Source organism: Bubalus bubalis, chromosome 2, assembly GCF_019923935.1.
Source record: "Bubalus bubalis isolate 160015118507 breed Murrah chromosome 2, NDDB_SH_1, whole genome shotgun sequence".
Lineage (NCBI taxonomy): Eukaryota > Metazoa > Chordata > Mammalia > Artiodactyla > Bovidae > Bubalus > Bubalus bubalis.
The window spans coordinates 77,592,810-77,609,634 of NC_059158.1; the positions used below are offsets into that span (position 1 = coordinate 77,592,810).

Below are 16,825 nucleotides of genomic sequence, written 5' to 3' on the forward strand. Positions count from 1 at the left end.
TGTGTATAAAGCTATTATTCTCCTTTAAGACTCAAAGGTTACTCTGTTGTTTTTATCCTACATATGTAGTCCACTTTGCTTCCTGTGAAATACTATTTCCCCCTTAAAAAACAAGTTCTGTAGTATTTTTTTACTTGTTTTAAGCAATTAGACTACCTGAAAAGGGAAGGTGGTGGAGTGTAGCAACAAAAAGTAACGTGTCTCAACTGTAGTTACCAAAAGGATCACACTCTAACCATTCAGGCTATTTCATCAGAGGAAATTCTACCATATATCCCAGGGGGTTTTCCTTGATAGTACAAGTCATCTGAGGTAGAATAGGTACTATTATACCAGTTTTACAGAGGAGAAACATTTGGAGAAAAGAAATGACTTGGTAAGACCACATTAACTAGTAAATGACATCAGAACTAAAGCACAGCTCCTGGAGTTCTAAAGCAAAGTACTTAACTGTGCTAACATCTTGCTGCTTTATTAGGACACATTAGTGTGTTAAATCATGATTGTTCAAAATAACAAAAATGAACAGATACAAATATAACTGTCACCATGAAAGAGCAATATAAAGAATTCTTCAGTTGTTAGATCAGGACTGCTGTCTGAGCTGTGCCGGGATGGCTGAGAATCACTTGAGAGAGGGCTTTTTGTCCAGACTCATTCTAGGCAAGGCAGAGAGTGGGGTTACAAGCCTTTTCCTATTCTCACACTTGTTTTTCATTGCATTTTAAATTTATTAATAACTGATCAGGTTAACTTACAGAGATCAGTTCACCTTTCTCATTCTCAGCCGACTTTCATGAAGGTAGAAGGTATATTCTCCTTCCTCTCCCTGCAGTGGTACCAGCTGGTCTCAGAAGAAATCTGGAAAAACTGATTATTAAGTAAAAAACTTGAGAAAGTCTTACAAATCTAATGAAATTATCCATGAATGCTGCTCCAGTGCCATGATCACAAGTGAGTAATCCTGACTTCAAGTGACACTTGATTTTTTTAAAAGCCTGCTTGTAATGTAAATTTTTCTTTATGTGATCCATTTTCATCTGAAAACTTAGGCTGTTCGCATAGCCAGATACCTAAAGAGTAGATGTGCATGACCAGCACTGTCCTGTTCTTAATATATGGTATATTTGGTTTAAATACTTTTTATATGAGAGATAATTATTTCTAGGATATGACAACTTAGATTCTAAAACTATGACAAACTTAAGATTCTAAAACTACCTGATCTAAAGAATGAGTATGGCTCATATGTATCATTCATATTGATCCTATTTCATCTCTTTATACCTTTGGTCTGCTTAGAACAAAATTCATAACCTCCTTTTATGGAGGTATTCAGAAGAGTGAAAAGCAGGGAAAGCATGGGTTTTGAAGCCTGACCTGACTTTGCATTTGTCTTTGTTCCTTAATAATTGAGTGCTCTTAGAGGAGTCACTGACAGCCTCTCTTGGCTTACCTTCCACATCTGTGAAGTGTGTATACGAAGTGTACCACCTTGCAGGAAGTTGCTCCAACTAACATGGCATGAGCTTTGACCAAGCAGATCAAATGCTGGCTGTAGTGCGGAACTGAGAGGCTCAAGAGTAACCGCAGGACACCCTGAGGAAGGGAGAAGAGCACCTGGGGTGAGGAGTTCAGTAAGCAGCAGCCATGTATCAATATGGAGCTGCTTCTGTATTTTAACCCATAAATCTGTGCATAACTGCTTAGTATGAGCCCTGTCAGCAGTGACAAGATAGGTCCATAAACGATTCCCTTCATTTCACACATGCAGCTGTTTTGGAAGTTTGCACATCCTAGGTGCATGACTATTGTGGGTTGGAGGCCTAATTGATTTGTTCTCAGAACTCTTGTTTTCTTCACTTTAGAAATGCTGTTTGGATCTCAAGACTGTTTCTGTTCAGGCCACCCTGAATATTAAATAAAGTCATTGGTGGTTGCTGGACTGATGTAAAAAAATTTTTTTACTGTTACTTTTTGACAATTTAAACTTCAGTAGGAATATTTTAGAATTTCATCCCTGTGGGCTTCTTTTCCCAGAGATACATAATATATTCATATGCAGTTATTAGTTAAAAAAAAAAACAAAAACCTTTATTCCTAATGGCAAAAATCTACAGTAGATATACAAAAGATAAAGGAATCTAAGCATACCACTATATAAAAATCACGAAGAGAAGAACTACCAAGTAGAAAAAAATTAGCAATAATTACATACCTATCAATTACTTTTAATGAAAATGGACTAAGCTTACCAATCAAACGATGCAGAGTGGCTAAATATATGCTGCCTACAAGAGACTTCAGAGGTAAGGACACACATCTCAAAGTGAAGGGCTGAAAATAGATACTCATGCAAGTGGAAACAAAAAAGAAGCTGGAGTAGTATCAGACAAAATAGAGTTTTAAGACAAAGGCCGTGGTAAGAGACAAGGTTGTTACTATGTAATAATAAAAGGATCAACCCAATAAGATACAATGTTTGTAAATATTTATATACCCAACATAGAAGCACCTAAGTATATAACGCAAGTATTAGCAGACCTAAAGTGAGAAACAGTAATACAATAACAGTAGGGAATTTTAATATCCACCTTCATGAATAGGTAAATCATCTAGACAGAAAATAAGGAAAAACATCAGCCTTAAATAACACATTAGGCCAGATGAACTTAACAGACCTGAAAAACACTGGCCAGGGCAGCATCTCCCCCATGCAGTCAAATTCACCAAAACTTGTGACTCCTCCAAAACTACTAATAGCCTTGTATTGACAAAAAAAACCTTGCTGATAATAAACAATCGATCAAAACATTTTGTATGTTAATTATATACTGCATTCCTAAAATAAAGCTATAGAAATGTTAAGAAAGTAAGAGAAAATATATACATTTACTACTGTATTTGTCAACACAAGTTTACAAGACAAATCATCTGTCAGTACCTAGATCAATATTGTCTTTTGTATAACACTGTAGATATTACATGTATTATCAACAGTAGACATCAAAAATGAAGAAAACATTTATTTACAGGTATAATAATTCATGTATCAGTAATGAAGCAGTAATATTGCTTTCTGGTAGTCTCCTGTAATCCATAGAAAGACTTAACCAGCCTATACACTATGAATGAATCATTGTGAAAATTTTTTGGCACAAACTAGTAGTCATATTCATAACATAGTACTGGAAACAGTGTTACACATTTTAAAAAAATTTGCCTATGATGATAGGCTGTTATGCAGTTTCTCCAATTACAAGAGAGGTAGCCACTGCTGCTGCTAAGTCGCTTCAGTTGTGTCCAACTCTGTACAACCCCACAGATGGCAGCCCACCAGGCTCCTCTGTCCCTGGGATTCTCCAAGCAAGAAGACTGGACTGGGTTGGCAATTCCTTCTCCAGTGCATGCATGCATGCTAAGGCACTTCAGCTTTGTCCAACTCTGTGCGACTCCCACCAGGCTCCTCTGTCCACGGGAGTCTCTAGGCAAGAATACTGGAGTGGGTTGCTATTTCCTACTCTGCAAGAGAGGTAGACTGTATAGTAATATAATTCTTTGAATGCAAAGTTATAAAGCAGTGAGAAAACTAACACGGTTTCATAATAAATATCCCTCACCTTATGTCTATGTAAAGACAGGCTATCCACTTCAGTACATCTTGCGCACAATGTTCTACAGATATAATTGAAAAAAAAAAAAATTACGTATAAGTGCCCCCACACAAGTCAAACCCATGTTGTTCAAGGATCAACTGTATACAGGACATCCCATCCAAAAGCAACAAAATACACATTCCTCAAGTTGTACATCCAGCATTCTCCAGGACAGATCATATTAGGTCACAAAACAAGTCTTAATAAATATAAGACTGAAATTGTAACAGGTATCTTTTCCAACCACAATGGCTTTAAACTAGAAATCAATTATAAGAAGAAAACCAAAAAAATCCACAAATATGTGAAGATTAAATAAGATACTACTGAAAAACAAAAATGAGTCAAAGTAAGTTTTAAAAATATCTTGAGCAAATAAAAACAAAAATGCAACACAGCAAAACTTAAAGAGATGCATCAAAAGCTGTTCTAAGAGGGGCTCGTGATAAATGCCTACACCTCAATAAAGAAAAATTTCAAATCATAACTTCACACCACAAGGACCTCAAAATTTCAAACACAACTTTACATCATCAAGAAAAAGAACAAAACAAAGTTAGGAGAAGACAGGAAATTATGAAATCATCAGAAATAAAACAGACTTAAGAAAACATGAAACTAAGAGCCGGTTCTTTAAAACAATAAAATTGACAAACTTTTAGCTAGACTAACCAACAAAAAAGAGGACCCTAAATCAGAAGTGAAAAACTGGTGTTAAAACTGATGCCACAGAAACACAAAGGATCATAAGGGACTGCTATGAACAATTATACACCAAAAAATTAGACCACCTAGAGAGAAGGATAAATTCCTAGTAACATAAAACTGGCCAAGATTGAATCGAATGAATAGAAAATCTGAACATACCAATTACTAGTAAGACGACTGAATCAGTATCAAAAACCTAATGAAAGGGAACAGATGACTTCACTGGTGAATTCTACTGAATATTTAAATGATACCAATCTTTCTCAAACTTTCAAAAAGAACAGGAGAGAATATTTTCAAATTCATTTTACAAGGCTAACCTTACCCCCGTGACAAAACCAGATGATGACACAAGAAATAATTACAAGCAACCATCCCTAATGTACATAAAATATGAAAATCTTCAACAAAATATTAGCCAACCTAATTCAACAACTCATTAAATAACCATACACCTTGACTAAGTGGGATTTACTTCAGGAATGCAAGGAATAAATCATCTGCATGCAATATAATACACAGTATTAACCAAATGAATAAAAATATTATGATTGAAGGTACTTCTAGATGGGCTTAAGAGATTAGCATTGTTGATTTCCAGAATGTGCAGTGATTCAGGAGCTGGAGACAAAATGGTGGAGTAGAAGGATTTGAGCTCACCTCCTTTTACAAAACACCAGAATCAACTAACTGCTGAACAATCATCAACAAAAATAGACTTGAATCTGCAAAAAAAAAAAAAAAAAAAGTTATTCTACAACACAAAACAAAGAAGAAGCCACAGCAAGATGGTAGGAGGGCACTGTTCTGATATAACCAAATAATGTATCTGCCAGGTGGGCAACCCACAAACTGGAAAATAATTATACTGCTGAGGATCTCCCACAAGAATGAGAGTTCTGACTCCCGTATCAGGCTCCCCAGCCTGGCGGTCTAACATCAGGAGGAGGAGAAGCCCCCAAAGCATTTGGCTTTGAAGGCCAGTTGGCTTGAGCTGGCCTTCAAAGGAGCTCCAGAGGAGCTCCACAAGACTACAGGCAACAGAGACTCCACTCTTGGAGGTGCACACAAATTTTCATGTGCACTAGGTCTCAGGGCAAAGTAGTCATTTGATAGGAGATGGAGCCAGACATACCTACGGGTCTTGGAGGGTCTTCTGGGAGGTGAGGGTTAGCTGTGGATCACCATGGAGGCAAAGACACTGGTGGTTGCCTTGGAATATCCATTGGCATAAGCTCTCTCTGAACCAAGACCTAGCCCCACCCAACAGCCTGCAGGCACCAGTGCTGGGACACACCTCAGGCCAAACAACCAACAGAAAAGGAACACAGCCCCACCCACCAGCAGACAGGCTGCCTGAAGTTCAGTCCAGTTCAGTCCCTCAGTGTCCAACTCTGTGACCCCATGAATCGCAGCACACCAGGCCTCCCTTTTCATCACCAGCTCTCCGAGTTCACCCAAACTCATGTCCATCGAGTCAGTGATGCTATCCAGCCATCTCATCCTCTGTCGTCCCCTTCTCCTCCTGCCCCCAATCCCTCTCAGCATCAGAGTCTTTTCCAACGAGTCAACTCTTCTCATGAGGTGGCCAAAGTACTGGAGTTTCAGCCTCAGCATCAGTCCTTCCAATGAATACCCAGGACTGGTCTCCTTTAGGATGGACTGGTTGGATCTCCTTGCAGTCCAAGGGACTCGCAAGAGTCTTCTCCAGCACCACAGTTCAAAAGCATCAATTCTTTGGTGCTCAGCTTTCTTCACAGTCCAACTCTCACATCCATACATGACCACTGGAAAAACCATAGCCTTGACTAGACAGACCTTTGTTGGCAAAGTAATATCTCTGCTTTTTAATATGCTGTCTAGGTTGGTCATAACTTTCCTTCCAAAGAGTAAGCGTCTTTTAATTTCATGGCTGCAGTCACCATCTGCAGTGATTTTGGAGCCCAGAAAAATAAAGTCAGCCACTGTTTACACTGTTTGCCCATCTATATCCCATGAAGTGATGGGACCGGGTGCCATGATCTTAGTTTTCTGAATGTTGAGCTTTAAGCCAACTTTTTCACTCTCCTCTTTCACTCTCATCAAGAGGCTTTTGAGTTCCTCTTCACTTTCTGCCATAAGGGTGGTGTCATCTGTTTATCTGAGGTTATTGATATTTCTCCCAGCAATCTTGATTCCAGCTTGTGCTTCTTCCAGCTCAGCGTTTCTCATGATGTACGCTGCATATAAGTTAAGTAAGCAGGGTGACAATATACAGCCTTGATGTACTCCTTTTCCTATTTGGAACCAGTCTGTTTTTCCATGTCCAGTTCTGTTGCTTCCTGACCTGCATATAGGTTTCTCAAGAGGCAGGTCAGGTGGTCTGGTATTCCCATCTCTTTCAGAATTTTCCAGTTTATTGTGATCCACACACAGGCTTTGGCGTAGTCAATAAAGCAGAAATAGATGTTTTTTCTGGAACTGTCTTGCTTTTTCTATGATCCAGCGGATGTTGGCAAATTGATCTCTGGTTCCTCTGTCTTTTCTAAAACCAGCTTGAACATCTGGAAGTTCACGGTTCACATTTGCTGAAGCCTGGCTTGGAGAATTTTGAGCATTACTTTACTAGCGTGTGAGACAAGTGCAATTGTGTGGTAGTTTGAGCATTCTTTGGCACTGAAATGAAAACCAACCTTTTCCAGTCCTGTGGCCACTGCTGAGTTTTCCAAATTTCCTGACATATTGAGTGCAGCACTTTCACAGCATCATCTTTCAGGATTTGAAATACCTTAACTGGAATTCCATTACATCCACTAGCTTTGTTCGTAGTGATGCTTACTAAGGCCCACTTGACTTCATATTCCAGGATGTCTGGCTCTAGGTGAGTGATCACAACATCGTGATTATCTGGGTCATGAAGATCTTTTTTGTACAGTTCTGTGTATTCTTGCCACCTCTTCTTAATCTCTTCTGCTTCTGTTAGGTCCATACCATTTCTGTCCTTTATTGAGCCCATCTTTGCATGAAATGTTTCCTTGGTATCTTTAACTTTCTTGAAAAGATCTCTAGTCTTTCCCATTCTGTTGTTTTCCTCTATTTGCACTGATCACTGAGGAAGGCTTTCTTATCTCTCCTTGCTATTCTTTGGAACTCAGCATTCAAATGGGTATATCTTTCCTTTTCTCCTTTGCTTTTCACTTCTATTCTTTTCACAGCTATTGTAACGCCTCCTCAGACAGCCATTTTGCTTTTTTGCACTCTTTTCCATGGGGATGGTCTTGATCCCTGTCTCCTGTACAATGTCATGAACCTCCGTCCGTAGTTCATCAGGCACTGTCTATCAGATTTAGTCCCTTAAATCTATTTCTCACTTCCACTATATAATCATAAGGGATTTGATTTAGGTCATACCTGAATGGTCTAGTAGTTTTCCCTACTTTCTTCAATTTAAGTCTGAATTTGGCAATAAGGAGTTCATGATCTGAGCCACAGTCAGCTCCCGGTCTTTTTTTTGCTGACTGTATAGAGCTTCTCCATCTTTGGCTGCAAAGAATATAATCAGTCTGATTTCGGTGTTGACCATCTGGTGATGCCCATGTGTAGAGTCTTCTCTTGTGTTGTTGGAAGATGGTGTTTGCTGTGACCAGTGTGTTCTCTTAGCAAAACTCTTATTAGCCTTTGCCCTGCTTCATTCCATATTCCAAGGCCAAATTTGCCTGTTACTCCAGGTGTTTCTTGACTTCCTACTTTTGCATTCCAGCCCCCTATAATGAAAAGGATATCTTTTTTCGGTGTTATAAAAGGTCTTGTAGGTCTTCATAAACCGTTCAACTTCAGCTTCTTCAGCGTTACTGGTTGGGGCATAGGCTTGGATCACCATGATATTGAATGGTTTGCCTTGGAAATGAACAGAGATCATTCTGTCGTTTTTGAGATTGCATCCAAGTACTGCATTTTGGACTCCTTTGTTGACCATGATGGCCACTCCATTTCTTTTAAGGGATTCCTGCCCACAGTAGTAGATACAATGGTCATCTGAGTTAAATTCACCCATTCCAGGCCATTTTAGTTCGCTGATTCCTAGAATGTTGATGTTCATTCTTGCCAATTCCTGTTTGACCACTTGCAATTTGCCTTGATTCATGGAGCTAACATTCCAGGTTCCTATGCAATATTGCTCTTTATAGCATTGGACCTTGCTTCTATCACCAGTCACTACCACAACTGGGTATTGTTTTTGCTTTGGCTCCATCCCTTCATTCTTTCTGGAGTTATTTCTCCACTGATCTCGTGTAGCATATTGGGCACCTACCAACCTGGGGAGTTCCTCTTTCAGTATCCTATCATTTTGCCTTTTCATACTGTTCATGGGGTGCTCAAAGCAAGAATACTGAAGTGGTTTGCCATTCTCTTCTCCAGTGGACCACATTCTGTCAGACCTCTCCACCATGACCCATCTATCTTGGGTGGCCCCACACAGCATGGCTTAGTTTCATTGAGTCAGACAAGGCTGTGGTCCGTGTGATCAGATTGGCTAGTTTTCTGTGATTATGCTTTCAGTGTGTCTGCCCTCTGATGCTCTCCTGCAACACTTATTGTCTCACTTTGGTTTCTCTTACCTTGGACATGGTGTATCTCTTCACAGCCTGAAGTTTTCCTTAGCCAAAAACTACCTATAAAGACACCCTTTGACATGGCCCTGCCTACCAGAGGGTTAAGATCCAGCTTCACCCACCAGTGGGCAGGCACCAGTCTCTCCCACCAGAAAGTCTGCACAAGACCAATCTCACACACTATGGAGGTGACACCAGAACCCGAAGAATTACAATCCTGCAGCCTAAGGAATGAAGACCACAAATACAGATAATTAGACAAAATCAGACAGCAGAGAAATACGTGTCAGATGAAGGAACAAGATAAAATCCCAGAACAATAACTAAATGAAGTGGAGACAGGCAATCTATCTGAAAAAGAATTCAGAGTAATGACAGTAAAGGTAATCTAAGATTTTGGAAAAAGAATGGTGGCACAGACTGAGAGGATACAAGAAATGTTTAATGAAGAGCTAGAACCTTAAAAAACAAACAGAGCTAAACCGTACAATAACTGACCTGAAAAATACACTAGAATGAATTGATAGCAGAATAATTGAGACAGATGAATGAATAAGTGAGCTGAAAGACAGACTGATGGAAATCACTGCTGGGGAACAGAATAAAGAAAAAAGAATGAAAAGAAATGAGGACAGCCTGAGAGACCTCTGGAACATTAAATGTACCGACATTCACATTATAGGGGTCCCAGAAGGAGGAGAGAGAAAGAAAGGGCCTGAGAAATTATTTGAAGAGGTAATAGCCTAAAACATCCCTAACATGAGAAAGGGGACACTCAAGTCCAGGAAGTGCAGAGTCCCATGCAGGATAAGCCCAAGGAGGAACACACTGAGACAATCAAATTAACAAAAATTAAAGACAAAGATAAAATATTAAAGGCAACAAAGGAAAAGAAACAAACAACACACAAAGGAATTCCCGTAACTTTATCAGCTCATTTTTTCAGCAGAAATGCTGCAGGCCAGAAGAGAGTGGCATAATATATTTAAAGTGATGAAAGAAAGAAACCAACCAAGAATACACTACCCAGTAAGGTTTCAACTCAGATTCAGCATAGAGATGAAAAGTTATACAAAAAAGTAAAAGTTAAAGAGAATTTAGCACTACTAAACCAGCTTTACAACAAATGCTAAAGGAACTTCTCTGATGGAAAAGAACACAACTAGAGACAAAGAAAATTACTAATGGGAAAGTGCACCAGTAAAGATAAAACATACAGTAAAGCTAAGAAATCATCCGCATACACAAATACAATATCAAAACCAGCAACTGTGAGGGGAGGAGAATACAAATGCTGGATATTGCATATGCATTTGAAATAAGAGACCAGCAACTTACAACAAACTTGTATATACATAGACTGCTATATTAAAATGTCATGTAAACCAAAAATCTGTAATAGATACACACACAAAAAAGAAAAAGCAATCCAAACACAACACTAAAGATAGTCATGATATCACAAGAGAAGAAAACAAAAGAGGAAGTGAAGGGGAAAGATCTATAAAAACAAATCCAAACAATTAAGAAAACAATAAGGACGCACCACCCTTATGGTAGAAAGTGAAGAGGAACTAAAAAACCTCTTGATGAAAGTGAAAGAGGAGAGTGACAAAGCTGTGTTAAAGCTCAACATTCAGAAAACGAAGATCAGGGCATCTGGTCCCATCACTTCATGGGAAATAGATGGGGAAACAGTGGAAACAGTGTCAGACTTTATTTTTCTGGGCTCCAAAATCACTGCAGATGGTGACTGCAGCCATGAAATTAAAAGATGCTTACTCCTTGGAAGAAAAATTATGACCAACCTAGATAGCATATTAAAAAGCAGAGACATTACTTTGCCAACAAAGGTCCGTCTAGTCAAGGCTATGGTTTTTCCAGTGGTCATGTATGGATGTGAGAGTTGGGCTGTGTAGAAAGCTGAGCGCCAAAGAATTGATGCTTTGGAACTGTAGTGTTGGAGAAGACTCTTGCGAGTCCCTTGGACTGCAAGGAGATCCAACCAGTCCATTCTAAAGGAGATCAGCCCTGGGTGTTTTTTGGAAGGAATGATGCTAAAGCTGAAACTCCAGTACTTTGGCCACCTCATGCAAAGAGCTGACTCATTGGAAAAGACTCTGATGCTGAGAGGGATTGGGGGCAGGAGGAGAAGGGGACGACAGAGGATGAGATGGCTGGATGGCATCACCGACTCGATGGACGTGACTTTGAGTGAACTCCGGGAGTTGGTGATGGGCAGGGAGGCCTGGCATGCTGCGATTCATGGGGTCACAAAGAGTCCGACATGACTGAGTGACTGAACTGAACTAAATTGAACTGAAGGACATACATGTTGATAATTACCTTAAATGTAAATGGATTAAATGTTCCAACCAAAAGACCCAGACTGACTGAATGGATACAAAAACAAGACCCATATATATGTTGTGTATAAGAGACTCACTTCAGATCTAGGGACACGTATAGACTGAAAGTGAAGGGATGGAAAAAAGCTGGAGTAGGAATACTCATATCAGACAAAATAGAGTTTAAAATAAGACTGTTAAAAGAGATAAAGGACAATACATAATGATCAAGGGATCAATCTAAGAAGATACAACAATTGTTATTGAATTTGCACCCGACATAGGAGCATTTCAATATATAAGGCAAATGTTGACAGCCATAGAAGGAGAAATCAAGAGTAACATAATAATAATGGCAGACTATACCACCCCACCTCTTTTTCAGAATTTTACACAGTTTATTGATTGGTGATGGACAGGGAGGCCTGGCGTGCTGCAATTCATGGGGTCACAAAGAGTTGGACACGACTGAGTGACTGAACTGAACTGATACCACCCCACTAACATCAATGGACAGATCATCCAGACAAAAAACCAGTAAGGAAATACAGGACTTAAATGACACAAAAAACATCATGTACTTAATTGATATTTACAAAACATTCCGTCTGAAAGTGGCAGAATAGACATTCTTCTCAAGTGCACATGGAACATTCTCCAGGGCTGGGCCACAAAGTAAACCTGGGTAAATTTAAGGAAACTGACATCATAATAACCAGCTTCTCCAACCACAATGCCAAGACATTAGACATCAACTACAAGGGAAGGGAAAAAAAAAAAAAAAAAAACTGTAAAAGAAAAAAAAAAGAAAGAAAAACATGTGAAGGCCAACAATATGGTATTGAACAATCAATAGATCACTGAAGAAATCAAAGAGGGAATTAAAAAATGCCTTGAGACAAATGAAAATATCACAATCTAAAATCTATGGGATACAGCAAAAGCAGTTCTAAGATGGAAGTTTATAGACTGCCATAAACTTCTGTTGCTATAAGCTCATGCTCAGGTTGAATTCTGCTGAAATGGGATAACTCATTCACAAGACATTGAGGCTTTCTCTTTGGGGTGTGCCATGTTAGAAGGAAATGGCTGCTGCCCCGAGCTCATCTCCCAGCCAGTGGCCATGGGTGATTGAAGCAATGAGGAGGGCAGGACAGAGGAGGAAGGGGTGGCTGGAGGGGAGAGGCAGAGTGGCCTTGGAGGAGGCAGCACGGCCAGGCCGCTGCCCGCAGCCTCACTTCAGGAAACAAGAAAAACCTCAACCAACCAACCTAACCTTACACCTAAAGCAACCTAGAGAAAGAACAACAAACAAAATCTGAAGTCAGTAGAAGGAAAGACATCATGATGATCAGAGCAGAAATAAATCAAACTGAGATGAAGAAAACAATAGAAAGGGTCAATGAAACTAAACGCAGGCTCCTAGAAAAGATAAAATTGATAAACCTTTAGCCAGATTCAAGGGGGGGAAAAAAAAAAGGGAGAGGGCTCAAATCAGTAGTATTAGGAATGAAAAAGGGGAAGTTACAACTGACACACAGAAATACAAAGGATCATAAGAGACTACAAGCAACTATATGCCAATAAAATGGACAACCTAGAAGGAACGGACAAATTCTTAGAACGATATGATCTTCTAAGACTGAACCAGGAAGAGATAGAAAATATGAACAGACCAATCCCAAATACAGAAATTGAAACTGATTTTAAGACTTTCATAGCTTCAGTGTTGTGTTGGCAGTGGCCACGTCTGGCTTGACTGCACCTTCCTCTGATCCCAGGCCTGGTGGCGCCGGTCTCCTCTGAGGACACTCTGCTTCCCACCCACCATCCCTTCCCTCTCCCTCTTTCCCCTCACCATCACTCTGACACCCGGGACCACCAGCCAGGGGACAAGCTTGGGACAACAGACAGTTCCTTCTAACCTGGCACACCCCAAAGAGAAAGCACCAATGTGTCTTGTGAATGAGTTAGCCCGTTTCAACCAGATTCAGCCTGAGTATAAGATTTAGTGTGAGCAAGGTCCAGTTCACTGTAAGAAAGCGTAACCCCTACTGTAGAGCTGAGTGCACTGTGCATGAAACTCGGGGGAAAGCCAGTGGATAAGCCTGTCAACCCTTACTCTTGGATGCAGTCCACCTACAGTTACAACATGAGAGGAAGTGCTTATCCCCTCAGGTACTTTTACCCATTTCCAGTACTATCTTGACTTTATCGAACCTTCTGTGGGAGGACAACAATTTAATGGGAAAGACGAGACAGGCTACAAAACATGATACTGTTGCAAAAGTTTTGAGGATCCTGCAAAATGAACCCCACCCCCACACCCCAAGAAGCTGGAGGTGAATGGAAGAGAAGCAGAGGAAGAAAATCTCAATAAACCTGAAATAAATGTTTGAGATTGCACTTAAACAGAACTTGCCTGTGAATCTTCAATCTTTCCCTCTAGAGCAGGTTGCCCGGGAGAGTGGCCCACCCCACATGAGGAGCTCTGTGACCAGGGTGTCAGTTGGGGTGTTGGTGGGGGAAAGCGAAGGGAAAAGCAAGAGGATTTCAAAGAAAAACACTACTAGAGCTGTTCTTGAGGAGCTGAAGAAATGACTGCCACTGCCTACAGTTGAGCAAGTGAAGCCCGGAATCATAAAGAAAACAAAACCCATAGTCAGGCTACAAAGCATCCAGAGTACGGCCAGGGGATGAATCCAATTAGCAGACTGGCCCAGACCCAGCAGGCAAAAAATGAGGAGGAGCCAGAGTACCTGCTCCTCGTTGAGGAGGCCTCCCATGCTGCAGGGAGTCTGAGATGCAGGTGAAGGTGGGAAAACGCGCCACAGAAGGATCAGGAACCAATAGGAAGGTGGCCAAACGCAGTGCAGACAAGAACATGCTGGAGATCCCAGGTTTCAGAGTCCCGCAGGCTCAGCCCACCAAACCAGCCCTCAAATTAGAGGAGGACACCAACAAAGAAACCAGGGGATGGAAGAACTGTGACCTTTTTTGAACCTGCCTCAGGGGATGAAAATGGGACTAGCAATAAAGAGGAGTTTAGGGTGCCTTATCTCAGTCATCAGCAGCTGCCTGTGGAATTCTTCCCATGGTGCTCCAGGTTGCCCAGGCTGTAGGAGTCAGTCAAGGACATCACACCAAAGGTTTCACCAGGGTAGCTCTGAGTCCTGCCGAGGCCCATGGTAGCTCTCACGATAGTCCGTGAATTGTTGTATGGGAGCACCTAGCTGACAGCCGAGACCATTTTAAAGAATAACATCTCTTCAGGCTATGTATGCCATGTACCTCTCATGATACCCTCTGAGCACCTGGACTATCCTTCAAGGGCTCAGGGATTCCAGGTCGAATATAAAGACTTCCCCCCAAATAAGAACGAACTTGTATCTCTTATCAATTGTTCCTCTCAGCCACCTCTGATCAGCCATGGTATTGGAAAGAATGTGGAGTTCTGCCATGATATGGCTGCGCTGAACATTTTAAAGTTGCTGTCGGAGGTGGACCAACAAAATACAGAGGTGCCAAGAACAGGAAATGGGCCAGTGTCTGTGTGTGGGAGGTGCTGAACCTTATTTGGCCATGGACCATTGAAAACTCTCCAAATATATGCTGAAAATGCTGAAATTGCTTTGAAAATTTGGAATTTCTGATACCTCCAAAGGACTAGAGAAAGTAGCGGTGAAGAAGGCAGGACCCTGAGGGGTCGGCATAGCCGCTCATACGTGCTGTGGTTGCTGTCCATGCTGCAGCAGCTGCTGGGGGCCAGGTGGGTTTGCCAAGCACCCCTGGATCCACTGGGAAACCAGCAGGTCCATGCCCCCGGTCACCCGGTGCTTGGTTTTGGTGGGGTTTTTGTTTGTTTGTTTTGGGTGTTTTTACTATTTTTTTCCTTGCTGTGTGAAAGAAGAAACAGAAAGAAGGCCCCCTTCTCAAACTGGCTCACACAAACACTTCAGGACAAATCCTGGAAACTCAGGTTGGAGAAAGGCCTTAGTCTGGCCCCAGAGCTGAAAGCACCAGAGAAAATCAAATGCTTCCTCCTCGGCCGGAGGACCTTCTTGGCGTGCTCTGGTGCACACCTCCCATGGTACTCACAGTCACCGCTGCTCTCTTCCAAAAGAGATTTGTATTCTTAGCTTCATTATTTTCTTTTGATTGAAATGGCACTATATAAATTTTCATTTGAGTTTCTCAATTGTATCTAGTTACACAGCACAGTTTAGAAATTTGTCTGAGACCGACTTAATCAGTAATCTAATTAGCACAGATCATATCCCTGTGTATGTGGTTACACATTTTTATTTCCCTGGACTAACCCAGGACCACTTCAGTGATGCGCACTGCATGCCTTCTGGTTTAGCTGAAACAGTCCAACTTTGATGTCTCTCACAGTTTTACAAATTGGGTAGTTTTGGAATTTTAAACTTAAAATGATCATTTGGTTCCTTTTCCATTTTTATTTTTGTTAATGCAAGAGGAATTAAATGAACTTTGATCTTTAAAGATTGTTAAACAAATTGTATGTATATACATATGACTCTAGACATAGCTCGCACTACACTGCAGGATACGGTCTCCATGTAGCACAGGTATAACTGCAGACTGACTTTCCTTGAGTGCTTTATACTGTGGATTATCTCTACGTAGGGCTTAAAAAAGTGACCTGTGTTTATCTCTGCGCCGTGTTGCTTTTGATGTTGTGTTGCTGTGCCCAGAAATGTGTGCGGCGAGGTCCTGATACGGTCCAGATGGTAAGCGCAGTAGCCTTGCCAGTTTGATTCATTGTGGGAAATTCATTGTGGGAATTTTTTTCTCCCCATGGAATGTAAGTAAAACTTGGTGTTTGTCATCAATAAATGGTAATACTAAACTTTTTTGTTAACTTATTCTCAAATGCCACTACTGCTAGGTTGGTCCCTCCCAACTTGCCCACTATGCTTTCTTTAAGAGAAAAACTTTGTTATGCTTGTGACTCCATTTGGGCAAAACTCTGAAGATATAAAATAACTTTATGTCAAACCATTGATCAATAAACTGCACCCCACTCCAGTACTCTTGCCTGGAAAACCCCATGGATGGAGGAGCCTGGTGGGCTGCAGTCCATGGGGTTGCTGGGAGTCGGATACGACCGAGTGACTTCACTTTATGTTTTCACTTTCATGCATTGGAGAAGGAAATGGCAACCCACTCCAGTGTTCTTGCCTGGAGAATCCCAGGGATGGGGGAGCCTGGTGGGCTGCCGTCTATGGGGTCACACAGAGTTGGACACGACTGAAGCGACTTAGCAGCAGTAATGAAGAAAAAAAAACTTTCACAAACAAAAATCCAGGATCAGATGGCTTCACACATGAATTCTGTCAAACATTTAATGAAGAGTTAACACCTATCCTTCTGAAACTTCCAAGAGATTTCAGAAGGAGCACTCCCAAACTCATTCTATGAGGCCACCATCACTCTGACATAAAAACCAAAGATACCACACAAAAAAATTACAGGCCAATGTCACTGATGAACACTG

At 41.0% G+C, this 16,825-nt stretch overlaps 1 pseudogene; it reads left to right on the plus strand.

The window, feature by feature from the left end:
• The first annotated feature begins 12,896 nt into the window (after positions 1–12,896).
• LOC102403195 lies at positions 12,897–14,901 on the plus strand (annotated as a pseudogene).
• The last annotated feature ends 1,924 nt before the right edge of the window (positions 14,902–16,825 follow it).